The 11,754-nt window shown below is 37.7% G+C and overlaps 1 protein-coding gene across 4 annotated transcripts in view; it reads left to right on the top strand.

Moving 5' to 3' along the window:
* Positions 1 to 232: 232 nt before the first annotated feature.
* Positions 233 to 11,754, top strand: part of DLC1 (DLC1 Rho GTPase activating protein) — a 360,572-nt gene continuing 349,050 nt past the window's right edge. The window contains exon 1 of one of the 4 annotated variants that reach the window (XM_045588918.1): positions 233 to 629. The gene's annotated coding sequence lies outside the window, so the exon portion shown is untranslated. The remainder of the gene's footprint in view (positions 630 to 11,754) is intronic. The other 3 variants (XM_045588917.1, XM_036459000.2, XM_036459001.2) reach the window with 3 other exon arrangements.

Genomic DNA, 11,754 nt, shown 5'->3' with positions numbered 1-11,754 from the left:
GTTGTGTCTATACATTTCATAGACTGGAAAAGCTGTAGGGGAGGGCGGGAGCTGTATTTTCTTTTTTTCTCCTTCCCTGCCCCCCCCCCCCCCCCTCATAAGCAAGGCGGGCTAGAAGAAAAAAAAAAACAAAAACAAAAAAAAACCTCTAGGACTTTATGACTCTCCAGCTAATCACCTCAAGAGCTTTGACAAACTCACTTCAGTTCTGTGTAAAATCAGAACTCCTACAACGCCCAGGCGGGCTCTGCGCTCCCTCTCCCTCCCCTCCCCTCCCCTCGTGCAGCCTCTCTCCCATGCACACCCCTCGGAGGGAGGCAGGAAATGCTTCCCAGGCAATCTGGGCCTGCTGGTGGAGGCCCCTCTCGCAAAACATCAGTCTGAGCGCAGGAGACAGAAGTCCCGGGAGCGCCTTGACAGGCTCCTGCTCCGGCTGAGGCTCCCTCCAGCTGCCGGGGGTGTTTTTGTGAGGATCACACACTGCGCAGAACTGCTTAGAATAGAGCCATGATCTCAACCAACGGTCCGGGAACGTAGATGCTGGGGAAACTAACGGCGCAGCAGACTTCTTGGCTAACCTGAGAGTTGAACTATGTCACGCCTGGGCGTCGCAGCTCCTCCCGGTCTAGGTAAGACGCGGTGGGCTCCCTGTTTTTATACTTGGAGGCGATCTCTGGAGAGGCAGAGGGATGGGGAGAAGTGTCAGCCTCTTGCAGCAAGTGGTGGATTTGCTAGGTTTTAGAGCCGAGCCACGGAATCAGGAGTGGAAAATGTGTAGTGGGTAGAAAACTGAGAGTCAAATTGTTTTTAGCAAAATGTCAGTGCTGACATAGGCTCCGGAGTGACTCGCCTCTTTTCCTCCATAAACTAAGATGTTCTTTTCATCCCTTTTCTTTTTCTTAAGTTATGTATCAGCAGAGCTACAAGACAAACTTTCTTGTTAGATGGCATACTCTGAAACAAATGCATATTCTCACGCATAAGTGCGAGGTCTAAATGAATTCTTTTTATTTCCCTTCTTTTGCCAACAGAGAGAGTAGATAGCACTAGAGTGACTTTTCTTGATAGTGAATCTCCAAAGGATATTTTGTCTCATTTAAAATATGAAGATTGGACTCCTCAATATGTTCCCAAACCAGCTTTGACCATAGGTCAGGCTGCTAATGTACAGCTTAAATGTTTCGTGAATTTTTAACAAAAGTGAATGGGTAACCTGTCCTAAGTAGTATTTCATCTGAGTTTTAAGATATTAAATATCAGAATTGGATTTAATTTATGAATTTATAAATAGTGAATTCCCTGCATTCACTATTCAGGTCAGATTTTTGTGAATATTTTTGAATAACTGAAGTAAATCCCAATGACAATAACATTCATTATTACTATTTTAAGGCAGCTGGAAATTACTACAATTGTATGAAAATCTGATCATGTGTTTGATTTTTTTAATACATAACATATTATTATATTTATATTTCTGAATATTTATAATGAAATCAATCGTTTTATAAAAGTAATATACAATGGTATGTGAAGGGAACAAATATCCATGTGTATTACCAAAACATATTAAATGAAAGATGAGAGCTATTGGATAGTTGAGTCACAAGAAATTGTGTTGTAATTATAAACTTTTACCCATTACAAGGTAACCACTTGTTGTATTAGCTAATTATTCTTAAACTCTATGCCTCTCTTGGTGCATTTTAACTGTTCACTAACAAGTTAACTCATGTTAGGACTTTAAAGTGTGGTAAAAATAATCTATTTTTAAGTATGTTAAAAATATAAAATACTGACTTATGTAAACTATGATTCAATAAAATTTCTGAGTAGAATTTCAAGGAAGAAAATAATGTAAGACATCACTCATCTAATGCTGTGAAGAGGCTGTCAGAAGAGTTCAGGAATCATATTCAAAAATGACATGTCCAAGGTCACACCACTAGCTAGTAGAAGAGAGAACAGTGGAACCACGGTACTCTGTCTTATAGTTCAGATATCTTTATACTACATCATCCTGCTCTTAACTAATCATTATGCAGAATCAAATATTCACAAGTCCAGTAGGAATCTACTTTTAGACAGAAAATTAAAAAAAAAAAAAAAACCTGCCACCAGTATTACAGTGTGTAGGGGTGGGGGGGGGGGGGGGGGGGAATAATGATTTTTTAAAGGAACCAAATTTAGTAATAAATTTTTCTCAAATGAAAGTTTAAAAAAAAAGATTTATAATGCCTTCAACAAACACTTTAAGGGAGTAACTTGTTTGTGCCTATTTTGTTATATCTCATGATTATGCCAAGAAAAATCAGTCCATATGCTAATAATCACAGTAATTTTAAACGTATGTTACTTAGCAAGGGCTAGAAAAGAGCTTGTCTGGTTCATATCCTTGTATTCAAGGGAATCATAATGAACTGACCTAAACAACGATGTTCAGAGATTTTACTACTCCCCATTGAAACTGGTTTAACGTACGTAGACTTCCCTTCTCTTAGCTAACCTAACTTTCTGTTGCTGCAAGTCCATTCCAGTCCTATGGGTTTTTCCTCAGTGGGACTATAAAAAGCCTAAATGGACATATGAAAACATAAGCGTACATTTCTAGAACCAAAAAGCCCACTTCCTTTCATCTTCCCTTCTATAGCTTATATCCAGTCCTTTAGTTGATTATGTCAATGCCGAGCCTTCTGCAAGACCCTTCAGCTGTAGAATACAGAATTTGTTCCAGCACATAAATAAATGTCCGACCAACGCAATGTAAAATGGGAGAGTTGGCTGGATCATCTGGATCAGACTTCATATGTGACAATACATGTTGCTAGGCATGCTGAAACACAGCACTTTCCAAGTGGGGAGCCTTTCTCATAAAAACGAATGCATGTCATTTCTAGGGCATGCCATTTCTCTAGAGAACATGTGTGCAGGGATGTTTTATTTTTCTCTCTCATTTTTGTGAAACAGATTGGATGTCATTACCACTTAAAAGTTACACTAGTCAATGCCTCCAATGTCACACACATTATTGGAATGAGGAATAAGTGCAGTAAAGAAATGGCCTGTATAACTGACTTACATAATTCTTGGAGGGGCTGTAAAAAAAAGCACATCACTCTATTTTTTTTTTTTCTTCAGGGCATTATTATTTTTAAAACAGGAGAATTTTTAGGCATGGTTGAACCTTACAGAGGATTGGGTCTTACAGGCCAAAAGTAAGCCTGAGTTGGTACATTTAAAATTTACCTTTTTGTTTCTTCTTGGAAAGTGAATGAATTGGTATCAGTAGTCAATTATCTTAAATGAGAATCTTTCCATAGATATCTTAGAGTACAGGAAAGACCTGAGAGATAGCCTGAATCTGGATCAGATCATTATATCATCATAGAGATAAATATCAAGAATTTAGGAGATGAGGATTTAAAGAGGATGATGGAAAAGTAAAAAATCTCCAGATTTTAGGAAGAGGCATAAGTATTTTTGTGCCTTCTTGACTCACATGAATGCTAATCCCTTATGTGCATCACTTAAACTAAACAGGTTTATGGAGAAGCCCGCCTACAGATTGAATTTGGTGTGGATGTAGAAATACAACACTTACTTCTATGGCTCTCTTTCGGCATTAAATTGCTAGTCAGTTCACAGAGTTTTGAGAAATAGATGGGCTTAGTTTTTTATGAAGTTAAAGAGAATAAAGATGAAATGTGGATCTTGAGACCTAGATAAAAAAAAAAGATTATTTATTTTGATTCAGTGAATTATAGAGTGTATAAGTGAACTTGAAAAGATTACATAGGAACTCTGACACACACAAAAAGCTAGAAAGCAGTGCAAACAGTATGCATATAAACTTTCACATGAATTAAGATAGATGGGTAGAGCTATAGCTGGTTTTGCTCAGCGGTTAGAGCATCAGCCCATGGATTGTGGGGATGTGATTACAGGTTCAATTCCAGTTAAGGTCATATACCTTGGTTGTACCTCTATCCTTAGCCCAAGCCAAGGTGCATGTGGGAGGCAGCTTATTGATGTGTCTCTCTCACATCAATGTTTCTCTCTGTCTCTCCCCTCTCTAAAAACAATAGGAAAAAAAATGTCTTCTGGTGAGGATTAATAAAACAAACAAACAAAAAAGATAGATGGGAAGAAAAAAAAACTACTGTAGCTGGTTGTATATGTGAAAAGGTTGTTTGGGGTTAGACTGAATTGAAGTGTTTTAATATATATTGTATTGAATTTTTTACAGAGAGGAAGGGAGAGAGATAGAGAGTTGGAAACATCAATGAGAGAGAAACATAGTTCAGCTGCCTCCTGCGCACACCGTACTGGGGATGTGCCCACAACCAAGGTACATCCCCTTAACCAGAATCAAACCTGGAACCCTTCAGTCTGCAGGCTGATGCTCTATCCACTGAGCCAAACTGGTTAGGGCTGAATTGGAGTGTTTTAGCAATACAATTCAAATAATTCAAAGATAAAATTAGTCCTATCTGTGGAAATTAGATCAGAAGAAACTAGCAAAATCAGAGAATCAGTTTAGAAATTCAGTGTTTCTTTTTATTCCCACAAATTAGCAAAATACCTAACATGTCAGGTGTTGTCAATACCTGCCTGTCAACAAATGTTTGTGGAATAAATAGGATGGGAAGAGGAAAGACAGCAAAGCAAAACCAGTCTTGAAGAGTAGGCACTGTGGAACTGTTTTCCCAAACATCCTGTAATGATAGGATAATAATTTTTAAAGTGGAAAGAAAATAAGAGGTTGTCAAGAGTCATCAGAGCCTGAGGCCAGAGGTTAACAACACTCTCATAAGATGCCATGACGAATTCAGTAAGAGCTAGAAGGAAGCATGAGCATCCAGAAATAGTCTGAAATGAAAAGTTACACAGGCCAGTGAGAGCAGAGCTCAAGTGAAGTCTCCACAATTTAAGTGGAATGGTATACTGAAAAGCCCTGTGGGCAGTCAGCATATTGGCCCTCATTTGCATATTTGCCACTTGATGCCCTATGATTTGAAACATGCCCTGTAACTACCTTAAGCTTCTGCTTTTTATTGGTAAAGTGGGGAAGATAAAGAAAATATTTACATCACTGGGTCATTTGAGTTTCACATGAAGATTCTGTATGCAAAAACATTGTTTTGCATACAGTATAACAAACAAATGTTTTGTTTTAAAAAAGCATAAGTCAATTAATCAAGAAAGAAAGAATCATGGCGTTTCACATTTTTGGTTAAAATCACTCATCTATGTTGAAATAACATGAGCATCCAAGGGATGGATCCAGCTCCTGTTCAAGCCATGGATTCTGCAGATAAGATCAACCAAAAACTAAAGGAGTCATTGCCATTGTCTTTATCAGCATCAAGTTACTTAGCATCAAGTGAGTTCTTGCAATATGCCACAAGTTAAGTGTTCTACATGCACTATTAGCTCAATGTTGTTATTTTAGCTCAATATTATTCTTTTCCCCTCAACAATTTTTTATTATTCCCGTTAAGGCACAAGAGAACCGAAGAACACAAACTTAAGTAACTAACCCAGTGGTCGGCACACTGCGGCCACACACCACATGTGACTCTTTGGCCCCTTGAGTTTTTAGCAAAGGCCAGTTTAGGAGTATCCTAATTAAGTTAATAGCAACGTACCTTCCTATATAGTTTAAGTTTAAAAAATTTGGCTCTCAAAAGAAATTTCAATCATTGTACTGTTGATATTTGGCTCTGTTGACTAATGACTTTACCGACCACTGAACTAACCCAAAACACAGGAGGTTAGGGGGGAAAGACTGATTCTTTAACAGACATCCTACCTTCACAAAAATGAAAGCTTTTTGTTACTATTATCATGATCATCAAAAGTTTCTAGCCGAAACCGGTTTAGCTCATAATAGAATAGAGCCTCAGCCTGCGGACTGAAAGGTCCCAGGTTAGATTATCTTCAAGGGCATGTACCTTGGCTGCAGGCACATCTCCAGTAGGGGGTGTGCAAGAGGCAGCTGATTGATGATTCTCTCTCATTGATGTTTCTAACTCTCTATCCCTCTCTCTTCCTTTCTGTGAAAAATCAATTTTAAAAAGTTTTTAATGCACCTACTATTAACTGGATTTAGAGAAGAACACTTGGTTATAAAACCAAGCCTAAATGCACATAGACAGAAGACAAAGTAAAATGAAAACTAGAGATATTAAATACAGAGGACAAAAGTTGACATCAGTCATTGACCCCTGGTAGGATGATACCAACCTAACGAAAGTAGCCAAGTTCTCAATGATTTCATATTCTGAATTTTAGTGAAAGTTGAACTAATTGAATGACCGAAGTCTTAGTATCCTGTTATCACCTAGCTACCTGAGCACTTGTGTTGATGGAGTCATATCTCTTATTTATATTTAGTGATTACTGTGTCTACTGTTAGAGTGTTCTTAGAAATGATAGCAAAGCTAAAAATAGTGGCACTTAAAGCAAAGCCACATATCACCATGCTGTTGATAAAGCATTATAATCCATGTCCCTTGTTGAATAGAAATGTCTTTTTATAATAAAGCAAAACACTATTTCAGTCATACTGATTTGCCATCCAAAGAAAAAGGCAGCCAAACTCTTGATATCAAATTTAACTCTAAGGTATTTCCTGTTGCATGAAAAATTCCATGTGAAAAAAAAAGAGTTTGGAGCAAAGGCAATACTTTTCTTTGGTTATAAGGGATTCTGTAGATAAAGACATATCAAGGCAAAAAAAAAAAAAACATAAATGATTCATTATTCATTAATGAATTTAATTAAAGAAATATCTAAGATACACTGAAGTTCTGAATGCTCAAAGAATTCTGCATAGGAAAGGATGCTATTATTAAGATTACTGTGTACTATTTTAAAAATAAAACATGGAAATTCAAAGAAAATACAGATATCTAGAAATTACTGCAAACATGATGCAACATCGTCCTCCATGATTATGCTAATTATGGGATCTCTTGGAAACCAATTACCCTCAGCAAAGTCTCAGTGCTATCAGAAAATATCACTAAATGTTCCAAGATTTCCTCAGATTACATGTGGGTTGCTTAAGAAAACATTAAGAGAATCTGCAAACCTGGCGGGACTGAGCTATAAAGTGGTGGTAAGTCAAACATTGCCAGTATCTGGGCTCCTCCCTGGAGGAAAATTAGAAACTACTAAGTCTCCGTTAAATAGCAGGAACCTGGAGGTAAAAATAGAAGGTACCATGGAAATAATACCTTGCAATATTGTATCACCCTGCTCTTTTCTGATGAGCTGTTTCCAGAGGATTGACAGTTAATTTTCAAGTTCGCCTGATTCCTGGAATATCTTTGCCTCTGAAAGCTAAGAATGAGAAAATGTTTTCCAAGCTCAGGAAAAGTGAGCTATACATAAAAATAGGAAAATATTAAAGAAAATGTTTTTAATTAGATACCACTTCATTTTTTGTTTTCTAAAGACCAAAAAATGATGGAAGGTTGGGTGTGTTTCTTGGAAAAGGTGATGTACTACTTATTCCACTGACTTAGTTCATTATAGGTGGTTCATTCTATAATTTACTAAAATTGTTAATGTTTCCCAGACAGTCCAAAGGCCTGGAAGTTATTTCATATATAATATTGTAAGCTTCATTAAGCAATTATCAATAAAGAATTTTACCAGGAATTTTTTCCCCTACCAACAGCTAATGAAGTGTAACGAGTAAATGCCAACATTTGGCAAAGGATGTAAAAGTAGATGGATAATTTTGTGAAGGGGTAAGACATAGACTGCCACTGAAGAAAGGAATCTATATGAAATCAAATGGAGAGAAATTCTTACATTATATTATTAAAGCTTTCTCTTTCTCCCATAACTTAGATGAGGTAGCATGAATATTTTAAATAAAAAAGCACTAATTGTTTTTTTTTACTAACCGTTGGCCACTATAACTAGACTCAGAAATGTTTTTTTAAATGTGTAGTAACAACACATTTTCATGCGATTTGTCCATACATTTACTTAAAGATTTAAGAAAAATTGGATCTGCCCTATGATTTCTTGCTGCTCTTAGGCATCTTGTATGGGCAACATCAGTTTGGCAATGAATCCTCTGCCTGTTGCCATTGACTTAGCGGCAATAGGAAGATGCCAAAAGGTATGCAATTTAGTTTGTTAGATATTTTTTTCTTTGACGTCTCCATAAAAAAAAAAAAAAAAGAATTTCATTTTAGCCTCCACAAATGCTCACTGTAATAAAGATTTCCTTTGACATTAGTAAGTGCACCTTTGAAGAACTGTGTTAACCTGTGATGCTGTTTCTGTGTTGTTGATTCTGCTCTAATTATCTAATTCAATTCCAAGTGTTCAGGGCACTCACTGTGTGGAAAGGAGACTTCTTGCAAGTAGGCTAAGATACATTAAGATACATTAAGATTTCAAATCACTATAGATGTCCCCAATCTCTCCACCTCACTGGACCCTTTTCATGTAGTAACAAAGCAGGCCGGTAGTGAAGGGTTCTTTTCTTGATTTACGTATCCTCATTCTCTATTCTTGCAAGACAGCATTTCAGAGAGTTTAACCTACTTTTAATTAAAAGATTTCCCCCCTTATATATTTTCTTCCTTGCTAGAGTTACTGTGAACTTGCTACATGATAGATATGACACATCTATATTCTTTAGAGTAGTAGGGGAAGCACATATCCTAGAAATTTAACATGGAACAGGTAATTAAGAAGAAAGACACTAAGGGAAGTCAGAAGTAACCCTGGCTATTCAAGGAAAAAGTAGAAAAATTAAAGAGAAATCGGCAGGACTATTATGACTTTATTTTCCCTTCTATTATATATGTGGAATTGTGTGAAGGTGTTTAACAATTATCCAGATTATCCAGGGGGGGGTCAATCATATATACATGTATATGCATATGCATATGCATATGCGTATGCATATGTATATGTATATGTATATGTATATGATTAGATAGGTAGATAGATTTCAGAATTTTACATGATATAATTAATTATATTATATTATATTATATTATGTAATGTAATGTAATGAAATATAACATCTGTGTTCTGAAAGGAGAAAACAAGATATACACATTTGAAGGAATGAATCAAACAGTTGCTGTCTTTTCAAAAATTGAGAGTGTGGCATCCACGAAAATTGGAACATGACCGATAATTCCTCTCTTGATATGTATTTACTCATTTAATTCTATTTACATATTATTTTCAATGTCCTAAACTTCTATCCAGGTAATACTTTTAGAAGACTATAGTTAAGAGGATTGCTCCACAAGTTCCCAGAAGGGTGGGGAGGAAAGGAAGCCATTGAAGAAATCACTTAAGAACCTCATGAAAAACTGCACTGACATTGGTGGTCAAAAATAAGTACCAAACTGACACCTTTATTTTGCTGAAAGTGTGAGGCAAGTTTGTGTATAATTGTGAGTGTGAGGGAGGGGGATGCTGTGTGGAGCAGAAACAAAGGGGAATAGGTTGGTCCTATTAAATATATTATAGAGGAACTATAAGCATACAGGTGTGAGCAAAAGTAGGTTTACAGTTTTTTTTGTATAGAAAATATATATAATAATAGAGGTCCAGGGCATGAAATTCATGCACTGGTTGGGGAGGGGAGGTCCCTCAACCCAGCCAGCCTGCACTCTCTCACAATCTGGGGATGTCCTACCATAGGCAGTTGGATATCCCTCTCGCAACCCTGGACCACTGGCTCCTAACCACTCATCTACTTGCCTGCCTGATCACCCCTAACCACTCTACCTGCCTGCCTGATTGCCTCTAACTGCCCTGCCTCAGCCCCCACTGCAGCATTGTCCAGAAGGTCATCTATAAGGATGTCCAGAAGGTCATTCAGCTGTCCAGTCCAATTAGCATATTACACTTTTATTATTATAGACAAGGGGCCCAGTGGATGAATTTGTGAACCTTGAAAGGAACTGTAGGTTGCAAGGCTGTGGTTGGCACTGGGGTGGGTCTCAGCCCATCCTCCATGCCCCCACCCAGTCCCTCCCACCACTCCGGCCACCACCACTCCCATGCACTGATGGCGATCCCTGCTTGCACCTGCTGATAGTGTGGAGCAATTGGGGCCAGCACCAGCAGTGGGTGTGAGCATTGACTGCTGCTCTGATCACCCCTCAAGAGCAGGGAGAGATAGAGAAGCCCTCAGCGGGCAATTAGGGCTGGCAGTTGCAGCTTGCACCCATTGATGGCACCGAATGATCGGGACCAGCACTGGGCGCCAGCAGTGGATGTGAGTGGGGCTGATGCCAGCAGCAGGTATGAGCACTGGGCAGAACCACAGCTTGAAGGAACAAATAATTTTCAGTAACCACCAGGGGTTCACCCTGATGACAGCAACAGGGCGCCTTGTCTTGATCTGGCACCCCCACTCACCTGCTCTACCATCCCTCCATACCCAATGCCCACCATGTTCCGCACACGCCCCCTGGTGGTCAGCACAAGTAATATCTACCAGTTGTTCAATTGTTCCACTGTTCGCATATTAGCCTTTTATAATATAGGACAATATAGGACAAGAATAAACAAGACTAAACTCTGTGTTTCACATACTCACAACTGTAGACCAACTTTTGCTCATCACTGTATTTACGCATCAGCCCTGTCTTAAAATTCCTGCTCTGGAACATATTAAAATTTAAATTGTTATTTAACATGCTTTCTGAGATTCATAGATAGGATACTTGTTTCCCTATCTTAAGCAAAAATATTTAGAAGCATAATACTTTTTTAAAATTTTAGCTATTTTTCCTGTTATTTATTTCCATACTTCTAAACAATGTTACACTATTTTTTTCCATTTTAGATATTATCAGTTCACTTCCTACTATAGAAAATTAAACATTTGTTCTCTGAAACTACTCTGCCTACCTTCCTTAACCTCACCCCCCAAAAAAAATCTATGCTTGGAAAATAGTTTATCTAAAATTTTTATCAAGTCAGTATTTACTGTTTGCATTGTCTTGGTTACCAAAAAATTTCACAGCTAAGCCAGTAGTATAAAATGATTACATTTCCGTTCTTTAAAACATTTTATAGCCCTTGCTAGTGGGCTCAATTGGTTGGTGCTTACACCAGGAGCCGGCGGGTTCTATTGTCAGTCAGGGCACATACCCAGGTTTCGGGTTCGATCTCCCATCAGGTGCATGCAGGAGGCAACCAATCATTACCTGTCTTATATATAGTATTAAGAAATCTAACATTGTTCTGATTCCCAATACCTAATATGTAGTTTCTTTTTCCTTACTCTGATAATATTTACGATCATTTTATTTCTAAATTTCTGAAATTTCACAATAATGTTTATTGGTGTGATCTATTCCTGATCTTTGTGTTATTGGATATTCCATGGATTCTCTTCAATCTTAAAACTAAATTCATTAGTTCTGAGAAATTATCTGGCATTCTTTTCCTTTGAAAAATTTCTCCCATTAGTTTTCTCTGAAATGCTCCATAGAAATGTGTGACCGGTGAGTTTTCAAGTTGCAAGTAATTCTCTGGAGCTTAATGATGCTTCTGTTATCTTTTCTAAAGAGGTGATTCTAGAATAGTAAAAATCTAAATCCAAAAGGAAAGAAAGACTTCGCATATAGAGTGGGAAATACATCTCAACTCCCATTTGACCTGGATGTTGTGGAAGCAGGAAATTTCCCACAGAGGGCCTCATTCAGGGGTTCCCTCCTCTAGAGGCCCTATCTAATGTTTGCACCATCACCA

Source organism: Pipistrellus kuhlii, unplaced genomic scaffold, assembly GCF_014108245.1.
Source record: "Pipistrellus kuhlii isolate mPipKuh1 unplaced genomic scaffold, mPipKuh1.p scaffold_m20_p_3, whole genome shotgun sequence".
NCBI lineage: Eukaryota > Metazoa > Chordata > Mammalia > Chiroptera > Vespertilionidae > Pipistrellus > Pipistrellus kuhlii.
The sequence above is the reverse complement of the archived record's forward strand: the minus strand, read 5'-3'. Positions and strand labels throughout refer to the sequence as shown.